At 43.3% G+C, this 20,773-nt stretch overlaps 1 protein-coding gene across 2 annotated transcripts in view; it reads right to left on the bottom strand.

Annotated features, from left to right (window-relative positions):
• ELAPOR1 (endosome-lysosome associated apoptosis and autophagy regulator 1) overlaps positions 1-20,773 on the bottom strand; it is a 78,456-nt gene that overhangs the window by 43,949 nt on the left and 13,734 nt on the right. The window lies entirely within an intron of this gene.

Genomic DNA, 20,773 nt, shown 5'->3' with positions numbered 1-20,773 from the left:
GGGGCAAGGCATTGTGGAGCTGAAATGATCCTTATCAAGAACAGACAGGACCTATATGGCCAAGTGGATCCTTTCTCTCCACCGGCCATGGTCTAGTCCCTAGAACTGCGCCCCCCGAGCCCCGCTTTTTCTTGTCTCTCAGCTGCTGTGTATAAATAATGTCCTGTTAGGCCAGAGCAGTGTGAGAAGGCGACTAAAGAACAGGCTAGAAACAGGGGGATTTTTCCTTGTCCCAAACTGCAGAATTTACAAACAGGAACTGGCCCATGAAAAATTACAAAGGATTGTCACAAAAGCTGTATTTCTATTTCCCCTGATTTCCTTGCATTCTTCATGCTCTCTTTTGCCCTGAAAAAACTATGAATTCCTGCCTCAGATTTCATGAAAACATCATATTTAGCCCAGGCAGATGATGGGTTCTCATCACATCAGCCTGCTGCTGCTGCTGCTAAGTTGCTTCAGTCGTGTCCGACTCTGTGCGACCCCATAGACGGCAGCCCACCAGGCTCCCCCATCCCTGGGATTCTCCAGGCAAGAATACTGGAGTGGGTTGCCATTTCCTTCTCCAATGCATGAAAGTGAAAAGTGAAAGTGAAGTTGCTCAGTCATGCCTGACTCTTCGCGACCCCATGGACTGTATTCACACCCAATTCCTCTGTGCAGTGAAAACTCATAGTTCACCTGATCTAAGAATAAACTGAGTAACAACAACAACACAGCCAAATCAAGCATATTAAATAAAACAAGAAGCACCGCAACAAAAATCACAGAAAGCACTACTTGGGAAAAGAAAGCACAATAGCTGTGGCAAATACTCAAAACATTTCTTACTCTTTTAAATCTTGTCACAAACAACAGGCCACAGAATTAATGTGATTTTGGCTTTGACAAGCATTTCACAATCCTCACTTAACCCAAAACTATATTCAAACCCTAACGTACTTTGTATTATTGTATCCATAAGAAAAATAGAATTAATGTCCCCCTTCTACCCATATGGAAGGATGATTGCACATAAATGCAATGTAGGGAGTGGAGCTGGGGCTAAAACTGAGACACTTTGAAGTGGGCCAACCTAAGAATTCATCAGAATCAAAAGGAGAAATCTGTACTTTTTGGAAGGGGTAAATAGACTGCATTTCATCTCTTCTAAGATGCATATTTCTTTCACATTTTAACACCTATGAAATCAAGTCGTGGCTTATACCCAACACAATAAGGAAGCACTGTGTCATGCTTTAATTGATGGGGTTTTCCTTTCTTTTTGGGACATAAAAACTGGTGTGCCTTACAAGCTATGTTACTCCAGACTTGTGGATATGTTGTAAACATTGCATTTGACCTGCACTGTAAGAAACTTAGGGTAATGAGAGAAACATTTTAGAGCTCCATTTCTATTGTCTTCTATTATAAATATTTACCAAATATTTATTGTCTGCCCAGCGCTTAGAGGTACTAGAGGTTGTGCCCAGCATGGCTCAGGACAGCAAAGTATAAACCGGGCATTTTTATCCAGAGGGAGAAGATGCAAAGGAGAAGGAGGAGCTGGGGGAATTGCGAGTCTAATTTAGGATGAGAAGCTTTGACTTTAGATTAGATGTCAGTGTCATCTAGGAAAGAAAGAACACCTGGGTGGGAATTCTTTTTGCCCTTGGGCTACCATCACTCTGAGTCTCTCTTTTCTTTTAATTCCACTCTTTTCTTTATCCCAGAGGACTCTGAGGATGAATAAGGAAACTACACATTTTCAATTTCGGGTCTAAAAATTATATTCTCCAAAGGATTTTGCTGCAAGAAGAGGGGTAAGATCCACAGTATGTAAATTACATAGAATTGAGTGAACCAGGCAGAAAAGATTCGATGTTCTGCCTGTGAACGTAATTATGCCTGTCATTTGCATAGTGCTTTTACACCATTTCATTTGATCTTCAAACTCCCCAGAAGGCAAGCAGAGCAGGGGGTGTTTCCTCCATTGCACAGATGACAAAACACTCCCCATGGGGTGAAGTGGCTTGTCCAAGGTCACACAGAGCTAGAACCCAGGCCTTCCTACCAGGAATCCTTCACTCTCGGGGTCCCATCAAACACAGTCTCACACTGGGCCAAATTTAACAGCCAAATCTAAAAATTAAATAAGACAGTATTGGTTGTCTGCCAGCAGCCAAGCTCTCTTCTGAGGCCTGATAATTAGTGTTAAAACATCAAATCTGTTCGAGCAGATCATTTCAGTCACTCTGACTGCATCTGGCCTGTTGGAGACTCGAGAGCCATGTCTGCCTCTGCGTCGTCTTTCATTTGGTGTCCCTTGTGTCCCACTCGGGTGGGAGGTTTGCTGGGAAAATGGTGGTTCTGGGCCTTAGAAAATTTCCCTTCAATATGTGCTAATTTACTTCATGTCCCTTGGGGATATTCACACCATCCAACGCAGGTGGCTCTGCTGCAGCTGTTTCAGATCTGAGCTATAGTTGATCTCACCATCCAAGACGTCGGCTTAGACGGAGATATAATTGGCAGGACTCCTCAATTATATTCAGAGTTTTATGAACAAATCAATTCCCCAACACAACCTCAGTTTACCTAGTGACCTGACTTGGGAGAGCATACGGTCTACATAATATGCAGATTCACAAAGGAGACACATGCATACATTTTTTAAAACATAGACTTTAATCTTTCTTTTCTTTATTTGGCTTTTTAGAAAAAAATCATTTAAAAATTTAAAATTTTATTTTATATTTGGCAGCACTGCAGAGCATGTGGGATCTTAGTTCCTCGACCAGGGAACAAATCCACGCTCCCTGCAGTGGAAGCACTGAGTCTTAACCTCTGGACCACCAGGGAGTTACCAGGAGACACTCAAATAGATCTCATTCGTACGTCCAGCGTATAATTCTTTGCTCTCCCTAGGCACAATGACATGACATGCCCCCAAGTCACAATTTTAAATGGGACACAGGAGGAACATATGACCTAGCTGCCTAGAAGTAACCTTTGCCAAAGTAGAGCTGAAAAGACAGAGATGGCCAGCTACAACTGTCTGAGGGACAAGCTCTAGGTGATTAGGGGGTGGCGAGGTCTACTGTTTCACTGGCCTTTCTGACAGGGAATTTCTCCATCCGGACTGGCTGAGGACACTGGCAAAAGCTGGCCCAGACTAACTGGAGAATCCAAGGACTGCTCCCCAAACAGGCCTCCAGGAGTTAACATCAGGGGTACAGCCCAGGCTGTTAAGGTCCTGGGGCCATGAGAGCTCAGTGAGCTGCTAAAACAAGCAGTCAGAGAGACTAAGAACAAACGGCTTAGCTGGACATTCGACGCTCTGGGCCTCAGTCTTCTCATTTGTAAAATGAGGAAGTTGGACTTAGGTGATTTCAAACTTCTAAGATTCCTTCCAGTTCCAACACCTTATTATTTCACAGTTGCTATGTGTATGAAAATCTGTTTTTCTTTCCATCTTTCCTCCTCTTCCTTCAAAATGGCACGTCTCAGTTTTTAAAGTAATTATCAAAGTAAGAAATGTTAATTGTAGAAACTATGAAAATACAGGCTAGAATTAAAAAGAGAATTAAAATCTTCCATAAGCCTACCAAGCAGAGATCAATACTTCTAATGTTTTATTACATTTCTTTACAGATTTTTTTTTAATATGTGCACATGCATTTATTGGGGCTTCCCAGGTGGAGCTAGTAGTAAAGAACCTGCCTGCCAGTGCGGGTAGATGTAACAGACACGGGTTCGATCCCTGGGTCAGGAAGATCCCCTGGAGAAGGAAATGGCAACCCACTCCAGTATTCTTGCCTGGAGAATCCCATGGACTGACAGCCTGGTAGGCTACAGTCCATGCGGTCCCAAGAGTTGGGCATGACTTAGCAATTAAACCACCATAGCTGAAATCATACAATATACGCATTTACTGATTTGCCTGCTTTTGGCTGTGCTGAGTCTTCGTCGCTTTGCATAGGCTTTCTCCAGCTGTGGCGAGCAGGGTCTACTCTTCATTGTGGCACGAGGGTTTCTCCTGCTGTGGCACGCGGGCTTGAGGACCTGTGGGCTTCAGCAGTTGCTGCACACAGGTTAGTTGTTCTGCAGCACATGGAATCTTCCCGGAACAAGGACTGAACCTGTATGCCCTACATTGGCAGGCGATTCTTATCCACTGAGCCACCAGGGAAGTCCATGCATATGCATTTTTAAAACAAAATGAAGATCCCATGATATGTAGTTTCTTCCTCTGACTTTTGTTTTTTTGTTTTTTTTTTTTTGACATTTTAGGTCACGAGGATGCTCCTGTGTCTTTAAGGTTGCACCACAGTTGCTCTAACCATTCTCCTGTTGTGGGTCATTGAGTTTTGTCCAATTTTTCCTTACTTTAGATAGCACTACAATGAAGCTTTATGTGTATCTTTGATTATTTCCTTTGGAGAGATTCCCAGAAGTGGAATTACTAGGGTAAAGAGTATGAGTTTCTTTAAGGTTTTTGACCAGGGAGGGAGATTTCTAAGTCTTTTTTAATTTCTTCACTTCTTATTATAATAAAATTCAAATGTATATTTTAAAAAGACAGAATATGATGACCCCCAGGTACCTACCACCCAGCTTCTGTACTTATAGTTTCTGCCATTCCTGTTTATTTACTTTCACCCACTCTTCCCCACTGAAAGTTGTTGTTAGTTTTTCTAGGTTTATTTATTTTTAGGGAAAAATTATATACATTGAAGTGTACAAATCTTGTTCAGTTTGGATAAATGGATCCACTTGAGTAAAACAATGACAAGCTAAGAATCACTGCCCAGAGACTGCTGGCCAGAAAGGTAACCACTTGGCCACTGCCCCTGCCTTACTCCCCAACCCCCTCACTGCCCAGAGAGACAGGACAGCCAGAGCCAAGCGGAGTCTCAGATCCTGAGTCTTAAGGTCACTGAGCCAGTGCTACACAAAGTCACAGCCACCAAGGAAGCAGGGGATCAACATGACTTGGGTTTGTCTTGGCTGGGACAGGGCCTGAGTCAAGAAACAGGTTCTTAAGTAAACCTGGATTCTGACTAGGGCCTTGGGGTCTGGAAGAGGCCCCTCCCATTCTTCCACCAGCTGCAGGTTCAGCCCCTTCTCTTCTCAGCATCCCTGAAAGGCAGATACTTTGGGGGAGAATGTCAAGATGGGGGCGGGGTGCCCCAGGCAAACACCTGAGCTGGTACAGTGGGGTCAATAGGTATTTGTTGGTACAGTGCAAATGCCTCTTTGCTGAGAAAGCCTGTGATGCGGACAGGAGCAGATCCCATTAAACAATCCTGACTGCCAAGGAGAGACCAGCCCTTCCCTGGAAGGGAGGAGTGAGCTCTGCTTAGCACAGCACGAGAAATATCGGAATTGAACAGCAGTGCCCCCAAAGAGACTTTCTCTGTGGCCCAGCCCCAGCTGAATGGCTTCCAGAACTGTTTGTTCTTTCTGCTCTGGAGTGCTCTCATTCAGGTTCTGGGTGGAAGGTCTGCTAACACTCAGGGACTCAGCGACCTTGACCTTGTAGGACCTTTTCGATTGTTCTCTGTCAGACTGGAGAGACACCCTCTCTGCTACTTTCTCTCCCTCCTTCCCACCCTCTTAAGACTGCTGGCTTAGTAGCAGTGTCTCCTGGGTCCTAAAGTGTGAAAGTGTTAGTCGCTCAGTTGTGTCTGACTCTTTGAGACCCCATGGACTGTAGCCTCTGTCCATGGAATTCTTCAGGCAAGAATACTGGAGTGGGTAGCCATTCCCTTCTCCAGGGGATTGAACTTGGGTCTCCCTGGGTCTCCTGCATTGCAAGCAAATTCTTTACCTTCTAAACCACCAAGAAAGCCCTGGATCCTAAAAAAGAAGTGAAAGTGTTAGTCACTCAGTCATGTCCGACTCTTTTCAACCACATGGACCGTACTGTAGCCCACCAGGCTCCTCTGTCCATGGATCCACTTTGGAGTGGGTTGCCATTTCCTTCTCCAGGGGATCTTCCCAACCCAAAGATCAAACCTGGGTCTCCCACATCACAGGCAGATTCTTTACCATCTGAGCCTAAAGGTCTAGACATATCCAGCCCTCGACCTCTGGTGGCTAAATCTGTCAAATCATCACAACCACCTGAAGATTATGTTAAAAATACAGATTCCTAAAAAAACAAAAACAAACAAAAAAAGATTCCTGGGCTCTACTCTAAAGATTCTGATTCTCCGCTAAATCCTTTTCTCCTTTCAACTCACTCTTCTATGGAGACTTAAAAATTATCTCAACAGGAAGCAAATCATATAAGTACATCTCATACAAGACGGGAGAGGTCCCTTAATCTAGGATCCGGGACCATTTTCCCTATACAACCAGATCCAGAATTTTAGATATATGCATTTTTCTGGACATAGTTTTCATCAGATCCTCTAAGGAGTCTGTTATTCATCCTTGCACACACAGGAAAAATCATTAAAATCTGTAATAATGCAATCATAGCTTTTAAATGGCTTAATATTTTACCCCCAAAACAAGCTGTTCACTTTTTAAATACCTTAACCCAGGGACTTTCAAATTTTGCTCCAGAATCTAGGGGTGTAGAGAGCCAGCCTCTTCAGAAGTGAGTGAGGATTCCTCACTTTAAGAGAACAAAGTTTTATTTAAAATCTCTTTTACATGTTTATTCTTCTCAGTTAAGTTTTTTAAGTTAGACTGTCAATTTTTATTAAAAGAAATTCTGCTAGAATTTTGAGCAGAATTGCATTGAACCTATAGGTAAATTTTGGGAGGTTTGATATCTTAACAATATTGAGTTTTCCAGACCATAAACACAGTATATCTATTCATTTCTTTAATTTTTCTCAGCAGTATTTTGTAGTTTTCCATTTATTGATCCTGCAACTATTTTGTTAAATTTATTCCTAAGTAATTTAAGGTTTTGTTTAAATTAAAATTTCCACATCCCAAAAAGTTTTACACCAGTCTTTACTTGAAAGAGCAAATCCCTGAAGGTGAAATTGCATGCATGAAGCAGAGATTCACTGATTTAAGGCTGCATTTTGGTCTTCCTTTAATCACCTCATGCAGTCAGTGGTTTCCTCTTGCCTACAAGCAATACCCTCTCTCTCCCAGAGCAGGCACCAGCTGACAGACCCCAAGCAGGCTGACCCCTGCGCACTGTCCTCAATCCATGTGCTGTTGCCTAGCAACATGATGCCAGGAACCCCGGGACTCCCAGGAGTATGGGGGAGCCCTGGCCTTACGCTGCCCCTTCTTTCAGCACTTTCTATTCAACTCTGGATTTATAGAGTCCATTTTGATCAAAAACAGCAGAGATGGTGCTTGATCTCTCCAATACGACCTGCCTTGCTGGTTTGGCCATGGACACATCACAGAAAGCATACATGGGGTCTCTACACCCAGCTGGGGCACTTTGTGACACCATGCTCTGGGCCAGACAGGCCCCTGACCTCACCATCTAACCTGTCTATTACTAAGCTGCTTGTCCACTTTGAGCACAGCTTGGTCTGGAGCTCGTGGGAGACAGGACTGGTATGGTGCTAACAGCTGCCACAGGTATGAGCACCCACGCACCAGGCTCTGGGCTGAGCACTCTACATGCATCTTCCTTTTAGTCCCCACAAGCCCCCAATACTACCCCTACTGCCTCAGCCTCCTGTTCACAATTGTAATTCAGTCCCACTGATCCTCAAAGCCTGAATGACTTGTGCCTTCCATAGTACATATCACCTTCAAACACACGTTATAACTTACAGTTATGCATTATGTTCACTGTCATTTCTGCCCCTGCCCTCACTCCAGATCAGATGTAAGCTCCGGAAGAACCGGGATCTCTGTTTTTGTTCACTGATGTAGCCCAAGAGCCCAGAAGAGTTCCTGATGCATAGCAGCTACCAATAAGTATTTGTTGAACGATTGATTTGAGGGCAAAAAGCATGCCTTGAGAGCAGCTGTGGAGCTATGCAGGCACTCAAGATCACAATCAAAAGATCTAGACTCTCTTCTTGCCACCCCACACTAAACAATTATGACTAGTTATTAAGTCTCCACATACCACAGGTCCCTCCCAAAATAGAACAGGGATGCCAACACTCTGCTTAGATGACTAACAGAATCCCCCTAAACTGAGTAACATCAGACTGTCAAGACAACTAGGAGATCAGGTTCAGGAACACTTTTTGTAAACTGGTTAAAAAAGAAGCAGCAGCCAGCTACTGCTATGACCTAGCTTGGAGGGGGCATATGGAAGGGGCAGCCAGGCCCTCCTCTGCTCTTTCTGGCAACAGGACAGGGAGAAAGGAGTCAGGTCACATTTCTAGCCTAATAGCTATGTGTCAGCAGCAGTTAGATTCTCCTCTGTTCTGCTGATGTTTACCACCTGCCCTGACTCACCCTCTTCTCTGATCCCAGTCTACTCGTACATATGAAACAACATCTGTCCTTTTTCCACTTTTTCTCCCCAGAAACTTCCCCAAAGCTAATCTCCAAGAGAAAGGCTGGTCGTTGACATTTATGACACTTAGTAACTGTGGCCAGTCCATCAGCTGCAGCAGGCTTTTCATATGGCTGGTGAATATCCCTAGGATTGAAATGGCTTTGTAGCCAGGAAACAAAATGTCCCTTTATAAATTCTAATCCCTTTCTGGGAAGTGAGAGTTTGGTACACACATCTGTCTACAAAGTAGGGCTTTATGAGATTGTATATTCAAAGGTGTACCTTTCTTGGTTTTTAATGAGGTCAAAATGTTCCATTAAATGTTTTCACCTGAGCTTTTAATCACACATTAAAAAATCAGGTCAACTAGGTCCTGGCCTGTACAAAACTCTCCAAGGACAGCTTGGTGTTTGGATGTGCTAGCTGGTTAGGACGGAGAGCTTGAACCTGGAGGACAGACCTCTAGCCTAGAGAACAAGGCCAACAGACAAGGCTTCTGTAACTCCAGTGGAAGAAATAGATGTGAGCAACAGCACAATCTCCTAGCACACTGTTTCTCAAACTCTTACTCATTAGCCATTAGTCATCATCTTCCTTATCCCCAGCCCCTGGTAACCACAAATCTACTTTCTATCTTTCTGGATTTACCTATTCTGGACATTTCCTACAAATGGAATCATACAATATGTGGCCTTTTCTATCTGGCTTCTTCTACTTAGCATAACGTTTCCAAGATTCATCCATGTTGTAGGATGTATCAGTACTTAATATTATGGTTCAATAATGTTCCATTATATGGATATGCCACATTTTCTTTATCCATTCATCAGTTGATGAATATTTGTATTGTTTCTACTTTTGGTGGCTAGGTGATAAAGAATCTGCCTGCAATGCAGGAGATGTGGGCAGATGTGAGTTCGATCCCTGGGTCAGGAAGATATCCTGGCAAAAGTAGATGGTAACCCACTCCAGCATTCCTGCCTAGAAAATCCCAATCCATGAGGTTGCAAAAGAACTGGACACAACTGGGCAACTTAACAACAACAATGCTGTTAGGAATATTCATGAATAAATTTTTGTGTGCATGTATGTTTTCAATCACTTGGGAACATACTTAGCAGTGGAGTTGCTGGGTCAAATGGTAACTCAATGCCTAACTTTTTGATGAATTACCAAACTGTCTTCCACAGTGGTTGCATCATTTAATAGTCCCCCTAGAAGTGTATGACGGAGAAGGCAATGGCAACCCACTCCAGTACTCTTGCCTGGAAAATCCCAAGGGCAAAAGAGTCTGGTAGGCTGCAGTCCATGGGGTCGCTGGGATTCAGACACGACTGAGCAACTTCCCTTTCATTTTTCCCTTTCATTCATTGGAGAAGGAAATGGCAACCCACTCCAGTGTTCTTGCCTGGAGAATCCCAGGGACGGAGGAGCCTGGTGGGCTGCCGTCTATGGGGTCGCACAGAGTCGGACACGACTGAAGCGACTTAGCAGCAGCAGAAGTGCATGAAGGTTCATAGCCACACCAGTGGCACTGTGGCCACACCAGAAGCTTCATGGCCACATCAGTGGCTCACTTTCTCTTTTAGGTGGATCCTCCACTACCGCCTGACAATCCTGTTTCCATCTGGACCACATCCAGCTGTGTGCTAGAGTTCATCTGAGCTCACCAGAACTGACTAGGCTCATCTCTTCCCAACTCCACTCTTCCCAGCTCCATGCCCAGTGACACTGGTAACTTGAAACTGGCTATGATGAGAGTATTCATACCACTGCAGTCAGCAAACACTAAAAAGTAGGACTGCCCTTCCCTCCCTAGAGAGTCAGTTGTTAAATATTTACCAGCACACCACTAACAGCATCCACTTATTCCAAACTCCATAGCTTTCTCTGACTTGCTCTTATCTTCAGTTTGTAAATCCACCCATCCCTACACATCCTCTACTTCAATTAAAATCCTAGCCTTTTTCTAAGGTTCAGTTCAACTCTCTTACATAAAGCTATTTATGTAGTTTCAGTTGCCTTCATGGACTGATGACTCCAAGTTTTTATCTAGAGCTCAGCTCTTACGCTTCAGCTCCCAATCCTTATTTGTAACCGCTTATGCAGGATTCCTCAGGGACATCAGATCCAACTTTTATTTTTTTAATTAATTTATTTATTTTAATTGGAGGCTAATTACTTTACAATATTGTAGTGGTTTTTGCCATACATTGACCTGAATCAGCCATGGGTGTACATGTGTTCCCCATCCTGAACTCCCCTCCCACCTCCCTCCCCATCCCATCCCTCTGGGTCATCCCAGTGCACCAGCCCTGAGCACCCTGTCTCATGCATCGAACCTGAACTGGTGAGATCCAACTTTTTTTTTTTTCCCGGCTGTTATTTTATTTTTTATTTTATTTATTTATTTAACATTTTAAAACATAAATTTATTTATTTTAATTGAAGGTTAATCACTTTAAAATATTGTACTGGTTTTGCCATACATCAACATGAATCCGCCACAGATATACACGTGTTCCCCATCCTGAACCCCTCTCCCACCTCCCTCCCCGTACCATCCCTCTGGGTCATCTCAGTGCACCAGCCCCAGGCATCCAGTATCATGCATCGAACCTGAACTGGCGACTCGTTTCACATATGATATTATACATATTTCAATGCCATTCTCCCAAATCATCCCACCCTCGCCCTCTCCCTCAGAGTCCAAAAGTCTGTTCTATACATCTGTGTCTCCTTTGCTGTCTCGCATACAGGGTTATCACTACCATCTTTCTAAATTCCATATATATGTGTTAGTATACTGTATTGGTGTTTTTCTTTCTGGCTTACTTCACTCTGGATAATAGGCTCCAGTTTCATCCACCTCATTAGAACTGATTCAAATGTATTCTTTTTAATGGCTGAGTAATACTCCATTGTGTACATGTACCACAGCTCTCTTATCCATTCATCTGCTGATGGACATCTAGGTTGCTTCCATGTCCTGGCTATTGTAAACAGTGCTGCGATGATCACTGGGGTATACGTGTCTCTTTCAATTCTGGTTTCCTCAGTGTGTATGGCCGGAAGTGGGATTGCTGGGTCATAGAGATCCAACTTTTAAAAACAGTTCACAGACGCTCTCCCCACTGCTGTTCTGTATCTAACTGAATAATACTATCATCTGCTTCGTGGTGGCAATACTGATCTTCAGCATGTTGTTGTTGCTGTTAAATTAATTTTTATTGGAGTATGGTTGATTTACAGTTATGTTTCTTCTGTACAGCAAGTGAATCAGTTACATACCTCTACTCTTTTTTAGATTCTTTTCCCGTGTAGATCATTACAGAGTACTGAGTAGAATTCCCCGTGCTATAGAGTGCTTATTATCTATTTTATATATGGTAGTATGTATATATCAATCCCAATCTCCCAATTTATCCCTCTCCCCTTTCCCCTTGGTAACCATACGTTTGTTTTCTACATCTGTGACTCTATGTCTTTTTGTAAATATGTCCATACCTTAGGTACCACGTATAAGCAATATCATATGATGCTTGTCTTTCTCTGTCTGACTTGCTTCGTTTAGTATGACAAACTCTAGGTCCATCCATGTTGCTGCAAATGGCATTATTTTGTTTTTATCACTGTGTAATATTTCATAGTGTATTTGTGTACCACATCTTTATCCATTCCTCTGTCAATGGGCATTTAGGTTGATTCCATGTTCTGACTATTGTAAACTGCTGCAGTGAACATTGGGGTGCATGTATCTTTTCAAATTGTGATTTTCTCCAGATATATGCCAAGGAGTGGGATTGCTGGATCATTAGGAAGCTCTATTTTTAGTTTTCTAAGGAACCACTATACTGTTCTCCATAGTCAATGTACCAATTTACATTCCCACCAACAATGTAGCAGAGTTCTCTTTTTTCCCACACCCTCTCCAGCATTTATTGTTTGTAGATTTTTTGATGATGGCCATTCTGACCGGTATGGGGTGACATCTCACTGCTGTTATATTTGCATTTCTCTAATGATTAGTGATGCTGGGCATCTCTTCATGTGCTTGTTGGCCATCTGTATATCTTCTTTGGAGAAATGTCTATTTAGAAATGCCATTTTTTTGATTGGGTTGTTTGATATTGATTGGGTTGTTTTTTTGATGTTGAGCTGCATAAACGGTTGTATATTTTGAAGATTAATCCTAGGTTGGTAACTTCATTTGCAAATATTTTCTCCCATTCTGTGTGTTGTCTTTTCATCTTGTTTATGGTTTCCTTTGCTGTGCAAAACCTTTTTAGCTTAATTAGCTCCCATTTGTTTATTTTTGTTACTTTTAATACTCTAGGAGTTGGGTCAAAAAAGATCTTGCTGCGATTTATGTCAGAGAGTGTTCTGCCTATGTTTTCCTCTAAGAGTTTCAGAATGTCCAGTCTTACATTTAGATCTTTAATCTATTTTGAGTTTATTTTTGTGTATGATGTTAGAAAATGTCCTAATTTGATTCTTTTGCGTGTAGCTGTCCAGTTTTCCCGGCACTACCTATTGAAGAGATTGCCTTTTATCCATTGTATATTCTTGCCTCCTTTGTCACAGATAGGTTTATCTCTGGACTCTTCAGGATTTTTTGAATAACACTTTCTCTTCATTCATTTTATCTAGCTAGCAATTTATATTAGATTGATAAGTAATGTTTATAGTTTTATAAATATACATTTTACCTGATGTGTTATAGAAAGTATACTTGAACTGCTTAAATATTTATTTTTGCTTAATTCTTTAAAATATTTGAACAAATATTTCTTTAAAAAATAAAATACCAGTCTTGGCATGATCCTTTTGCTCTGATATTGACGCTGTTACATTCAGTATCTCTTTAAGCCAGGAACCATGTTCTTGACACCATTTTCTCTCAGGTCCTGTGTATAATCACTGACACCCTATCTATTTTCTGCCTCCAAAATATTTCTTGAATCAGTCCCCCTGTCTCCACCCACACTGCTGCTCAAGGAAGTGAACTTCTTGCCTAGAGGAGCCTCCTCATTGCTCTCCCAGGCTTTGCTCCCTCCTCTTCTTCAAGCCACCATCTAGACTACAGCCAAAGTGACCCATCTGAAATGCAAATCAGATTGAATCATTGCCCCAGTGTTGCCCTCAGAGTTGGCACCAGATTCTTTGCCAGGTTTACAAGGGCCTTCACTTCCAGGCCCCTGCTTACTTCTCCAACCATCTCTCTCCTTATACTGCCATAACACATTGAGATGGAGCCTTCCTTACCTGAAAGTAATTCAATTAAAAATATTCACTAAGAATATGGTGAAGGGATACAAATATCATCAAGGCAGTCCTGGCATTTACAGGGACCGCTGCATCCAGCTGAGTGAGTTGTGCACTGCACAACCCCAGGGAATGCTGTTCACATGACAGTCTGCTAAGGAACTAGAGTATAAAATACGTACAACAAAGTAAGAACACTATAAATATATACAGACATATAGTACCAGGGAGAAAGCGACAGCTGAGAAATAACATGCTTTAAGAATCTAAAACAGAAGTGCTTTCTTCAGTGCTTCCTAGCTTTCTTTTTACCTCCAATCCATGTCTATAATCTGGTTTATAATATCTGGCATTCAGTCCCAATCTGAATAGTTAAAATGAAAGGACCCCCATCATAACTTGCATGTGATACTCTGATTTTGTGACCGGCATGTGCCATGAGCCTTCTCCTGCTTCTGATTTGATCCTCTTAGACTCGGGTTTGCCTTTGTGTCCTCTGTGTGCCCCCGTGCTACAGGCTACCCCGGGAGTGCAAATTAACTTCAGCAGCAAGTCTGAAGGGAGCAGGGATCACTTCCTGGCAGGAGAACTAGGTGGTGGGAGTCAGGGGGCCGAGGGACATTTACTCTTTATTCTGTATCCCTTTCTAACTTTTTGAGTGGACTACTATGTGGATGAATTACCTGCTCAAAAAATTAAATCCAGTTTTTTGTTGGTTTGTTTGTTTTTACGTTAACGCCTCCCTTTGAGAGACGTTGGGTTTTTTGTTGTTGTTTTGGTTTTTGACAGGATTCTTAGAATGGAGATGTAGGGAGGACTTGGCAGGGGAGGCTGAGGCCACATTTTCCCACCTGGGCAGGAGCTGACGCTGTCATTGTGTTGCTCAGATGACTCTGACCTGTGGGAAAATGTTCTTTGGAGGTAAAATTAGGAAATCAGGAAGTCTCAGCCCGCAGGTGGAGGAAGGGTGACAGAAGCAGTTTCTCTTATTATGTTTGATGTGTTTGGTGTGTCTTACCCAAGGGTCTTAGCAGCTATGGGCACTGTGAGTGCTGAGAACCAGAGAGGCTGGTGAAGTCTTAAAGTTAAGCACTGGACCACAAGGAAAGCCCTTGGGCAGGTGGTTTTAGAAAAGACTGCCAGCAGTTGACCAAGTTTCTGCCCCCACAGACTTCAGTCCCTGTCACATTAAGCAGGAATCAAGTCACCCCAGGCCTCCATTAACTTAATCTTCATTCTAGAAATAACTGCTGCTGTTGCTGCTGCTGCTGCTGCTAAGTCGCTTCAGTCGTGCCCCTCTGTGCGACCCCAGAGATGGCAGCCCACCGGGCTCCCCCATCCCTGGGATTCTCCAGGCAAGAACACTGGAGTGGGTTGCCATTTCCTTCTCCAGAGCATGAAAGCGAAAAGTGAAAGTGAAGTCGCTCAGTCGTGCGCGACTCTTAGTGACCCCATGGACTGCAGCCCACCAGGCTCCTCCGTCCATTGGATTTTCCAGGCAAGAGTACTGAGAAATCAGAAAAGTCTGTTCACATGTGAAGGAAGAGAATGCAGATCTTTCTTGGGTGTCCTTAAGAGCTTTTGAATTGCTTACCATGTGGCTGTATTACCTGTTCAGAAAAATAAATTTAAAAAATTTTTTTAGTGTATCACCCTTCCATTGTCACTGACTCCTTCAGAGTGGCCTGGGTTTATAATTGATCCCCATGTAAAAGGGTCAGAAGAGAGCCTTGTACTGTCTCCTCTGATCCCACAGAATTCCCTGCCTCATCTTGTTCACCCCACCCATCCCTCCAGTCCAGGAAGCACCCTTTCCCAGGCCTTCAGGAGACAATCTCGATCCCTCTAAGAAGTGAGACCTCCACTCTTAATACCCCTTATGGGGCAATGATCGTCAGTTGCCTTGTTCTGTTGTTACTTCTCAGTTCCAGTCCCAAGTGGAAGGTAAATTCTCTGACTCATTTCTGTGTGACAATCCCTAAATAACTGTGTTTTGCCTGCAACAGACACTCCACAGGTATTTTAGAAAATGTCATATTGTTGTAAATTGAAGTGAAGTGTGCTAATCCAAACTCCAAGCTGGGGGGGACATCTCTGATTGACCAGAGAGATGGTTAGAGCAGTTGGTTAACAGAGATTCGAAAGATCTAGAGGCAGAGGTATGTACTCTTCAAATTATTTAGCAATAATTATATCTATACTAAAATCATTATTTTATTTAATTTAGTTTAAAATCTTTTCATTATTAGCATGTGTATTTAAACATTCAAATAAGGAGCTTCTCTGGTGGTCCAGTGGTTAATAATCCGACTTCCAGTGCAGGGGACTCAGGTTCACTGCCTTGTCAGGGAACTAAGACTCCCACATGCCTCAGGACGGTTAAGCCCACACGCCACAACTAGAGAAAACCTATGCATGGCAAAAAAGATCCTGTGTGCCAAAGAAGATCCAGTATGCTGAAACTAAGATCCGATGCAGCCCATCAATAAACATTTAAAAAAAAATAAGAATTCGAGTAAAGATGTGTGGGATAGAAAGTAAACGTCCTCCTCACCTTTTCTCACTGCACCCATGAATGATGCCCATTTGTCCTTCACCTGTGCCAGTCTGCTGGGGCTACTGTAACAAGGCACCCCTAGTGGTGTGGCTGAAACCACAGAGATCCATCCTCTCACAGCTCTAGAGGCTAGAAGCCGGAAATCAAGGTGTCAGCAGGGTTGATTCCTTCCAAGCTGAGAGGGAGACCCTGTTCTGAGCCTCTCCCGCCAGCAGTCATGGGAGTTCTTCAGTTCATGGCAGCAGAACCCCAGTCTTCATGTAGTATTCTCCCTGTGTGTGTCTGAGTCCAAATTTCCTCTTTTCCTAAGGACATCAGTCATATTGGATTAGGGTCCAACCTAAATGACCTCATCTGAGCTTTACATCTGCAAAGACCCTATTTCCAAATAAGTTATATTGTGAGGTGATAAGGCTTCCCTGGTGGCTCAGATGGTAAAGAATCTGCCTGCAATGAAGGAGAGCCAGGTTCGATCCCTGGGTTGGAAAGATTCCCTGGAGGAGGAAATGGCAACCCATTCCAGTATTCTTGCCGTGGACAGAGGAGCCTAGCACGCTACAGTCCATGGGGCCGCAAAGAGTCCGGGGGTTGCAAAGAGCTCAGACACAACTGAGCAACTAATACTTTCACTTTTCACTTTCAGAGTACTCAGGAGGAGCTCTCAGGTACATATGGATTTTTGGAGGACACCAGTCAACTCACAACAGTGCCCATTCTTCAAATTTTCCATCTAGACAAGGAAAAACTCACAGCTCTAGGTTCCATGTTATGAAATTTGAGAAATTTCCCTTTTTGGACAAAAAAAAGTAAAAGCAGAATTATGTTGCCCCTTGCGAGGGATGTAAAATTAATGCTTACTATGCTTCTTTCAGGGTCCTCAGACTTTGTGAATTTCTCTCTTTAATCTTCACAACCACCCAAAATTCCTTGACATCAAAGACTATCCCATCTGAAGTCATGTCCCCACTGTGCAGCTTAGAATCTGGTGCTGCAGCAGTCGTAAACAAATATTTGTTGAGTCAGTGAACTCTGTGGGGTAGATGTTACTGCTTCCATTTTAAGGATGAAGAGCCCAGTGCAAAGATACTCACGTACATCCCCCCAAAGTCACACAGCTGATAAGGAAGCTGAAGGTTTAGACTCAAGCCCAAGCCAGCCTTTCTTCGAAGCTCTTGTCACTTCCATTAAACTTAAGCCATTAGTTCTTACAGTATATTTGTAGGATTGGCAGCCCCAGCAGCACCTGGGAATGTTTTTTTTTTTTTGAAAGTCGCTCAGTTGTGTCTGACTCCTTGTGATCCCATAGCCTATATAGTCCATGGAATTCTCCAGGCCAGAATACTGGAGTGGGTAGACATTCCCTTCTCCAGGGGATCTTCCCAACCCAGGGATTGAACCCAGGTCTCCTGCATTGCAAGCAGATTATTTACCAGCTGAGCCACAAGGGAACTTGCTAGAAATGCTAATTCTTAGGCCTTATCACAGAATCACAACCTCATGGATGGGGCCAGCAACCTGGGTTTTAGCAAGCCCTCCAGGTGACCCATTGCAGTTTGGCAGCCTCTGCACTAAACCAGGAAGCGGCTTAGAGAAGTCAAGAGTGGGTGTGGACTTAGAGATTGACTTGGTCTTTTTTTTTTTTTTTTTGAGTCACCGATGCAGTTCCAGGATTTCCAGAAACCTGGCCTTCAATTCCAACCATTGTTATTTTTTGATGCTGAAAAATTACTTTATGCCACTATTTTTAGAAAGGAAGGAGGAGACAGAGAAGAATGCCCAGAGGTAAGTATTCAAATCTGAACTCTTTCTTCCAATTCCTTTCCTCTGCTGGAAATGATGAGACACCCTGGGAGAAGTTCAGATGAAAACACCAGGAGAACTCTCAAGTTCATTTCAGCTCTTCCACCCAGAAAAGAGCCCTGATGTCTTCTCGAGCATAAAGCTGGTAAGATGCTTTGAAAGCTGCCAAAGGACTTCCAAGTTGGAATGAAGTAATGACGAAGGTGGAATCAACTCAGCTTTGTAGAATTCATCCGCACAGTCGTGAAAGAAGAGACCAGAGCAGCAGATGCGGTTTCTGGCTGAGCAGACATCCATTTCTTATCAGTAAACTAACAGGAGAGGGTCATAAAAGCCAGGTGTTCACTGGGCAGAGGATCGGGACTCAGGAACGCTTTGCAAGAATGACCTTGTTCTTGAAGAATGGCATTTTTCTTCTTGAGGGGCTTGATGGCAGAAGGAGGTGGCAGCCAGATGGCAATGGGAGGGGAAAGTCCCAGGGCCCTGTGAGGTGAAGGCCTGTGTAAGGACCACACCAGGGTTCTGGCGCTGGGCTGTGCCTGGAGAAGGTTTGGGGGCTTTGCGGCTAAAGCAAGAGGAGGGAACAGCGCTCCTGCCTCACCAGTTCTGTTCTCCTTTGGGAAAATGTAATTCTATCCACCATGAAAATGGGAGGTGGGGCTGGGGGGAGGGGAGCTGGAGGAAAGGACAGGATCTAAAGCAGAAGGCTCAACTTCAAGCCTTTTGCCTAAGTTCACTTTCTTGGGTGGCTTCTGCTACAAGGTAGAAAATGAAATGCTTCTTGACGTGCTACTAAGATTGAGATGAGCATTCCTCTGGCCCCTCCCACGGTGCCCCCACCCCAGGGCCAGGCATCTGACAAGCCAGAGGCTCTGTAACACAGTCATTTCCAAAGGCTCCCCTGGGCCAGCCTGGGGCACCACCACGGGGAGCAGAGTCCACGTCACCACCTCTTGCCTTGCCAAAGCAGAAATGGCCTGAGTCCAAGAGTGAAATTTGGTGGAAGAAATTAAGGCATTCTCTCTCATTTTCAGGAAGACCTCAGGTGATCCTTCTGCTTTTTTAGCAGTCACAGGAGGAAATAGGACAAATCTTCCAACTTATTTATTTTTAGACCTACTGATAAACAGACTCATTTTTTCTTCCACTCTGAGCTGTGCCAACTTCTCTAATGGTTAATAGATAGTAATTAAACATCAAGTTCCCTGCTATTTCAATTTGAGACCAAAAGAAATTATTCTGGCTTAAAAGCTAAGATTCTCATTCTCTCTCTCTTCCTGCTCAAGTCAAACCCCCTAATACGTGCTGTCATTACAGCACGTACCTTTCCTTTGTACCACCTGTAATTTTAATTTTATCTCTGTGATGATTTCATATATTTATAAATACGTATAACATAAGTGATTTCTATTTCATATATCCATGCTTTGTGTTGCACCATGTGCTCAGTCATGTCTGATTCCTTGTGACCCCATAGACTGTAGCTCACCAGACTCCTCTGTCCATAGGATTATCCAGGCAAGAATACTGAGTGGGTTGCCATTTCCTTCTCCAGGGGATCTTCCTGACCCAGGGACTGAACCGAAGTACCCTATGTCTCCTGCATTGCAGGCGAGTTCTTTACCTGCTGAGCCATCAGGGAAGCCCATTTATATATATGTGTATATATATATATATATATATAAATATAAACAATACCTGCCACATGGTGAATCTGTGATAAAATTTGTTGAAGGGCTGAATGCACTGAATGAATGAGTTCATACATACATACAACTCTTTTCTCTGGTTCAGTTTTTTTCTGTTTTCCAAAACATATATCTAAGCATATTACTATGCTGCTCCAAAGATTTCTCCAGTGTATTCAGAATCGAGTTCAATCTTTTTCCTTAATACAATCTATTCCATAAAAGCCTTCAAGACTGGCCTCAGTCTGCCTTCCCATTCCCTTTCCTCTTCCTTCCACTAAAGCCACCCTAGATAACCTGAAATTCCCCCATACAAGCCCTGCAGATTCCCATCTCCTGGCCTCAGATGTTCTTCCCCACGATCTGCCAAAGATCTACTCTATACTGGGAGGGTAGGGGTGGGCTAAGCCTTGAGATGGTCCCTCAGATGCCACCAGTATTCCCTTAAAGCCTTTTCTGATTTCTTCTATTTCCTTCTGATAGTGCAAACACAAAGCTCTTTGTTTATATTCAGTTCTATCTCTTATATATGTGCATCCTATTTACGGACATATTCTCTCTTTCCCACTAAACTGTAAACTCCATGAGGGCAAGCGCCGGCCACTTCATTCCACATTCCTAGCTGCAAGCACACTGCCTGACACATTGGGAGTGCTCAAAATGATTACTGTATTAATAAGTAATAATAATAACATGTAGATTTTAGAACATTAAATGTAGGAACAGCTAATGGAATGAATGACTTCATGATATACTGTGATGTGGCAGTTTTAAAATATGTCCACATATTCTCTGATGTTTCTCCCTTCAAGAGGAAGGCAGAGCTTAATTCTCCTCCCCTGGGTACGGGCTGGACTCGGTGACTTGCTTCTAATAAACAGAAGATGGCAAAAGGGATGGTATATGACTTGTGATATTAAGTCGTAAGGGGTGTTGTGGCTTCTTCCTTGTTCTCTCTCTGATTACCTGCTCTGGCGGATGCTGGCTGCCCTGTCATAAGGCACTCAAGCAGCCCTACGGAGGGATCCATGTGCAAGG

This window comes from Ovis aries, chromosome 1 (assembly GCF_016772045.2).
Source record: "Ovis aries strain OAR_USU_Benz2616 breed Rambouillet chromosome 1, ARS-UI_Ramb_v3.0, whole genome shotgun sequence".
NCBI lineage: Eukaryota > Metazoa > Chordata > Mammalia > Artiodactyla > Bovidae > Ovis > Ovis aries.
Note: the sequence above shows the minus strand (reverse complement) of the source record. Positions and strands in the feature narration are given on the sequence as shown.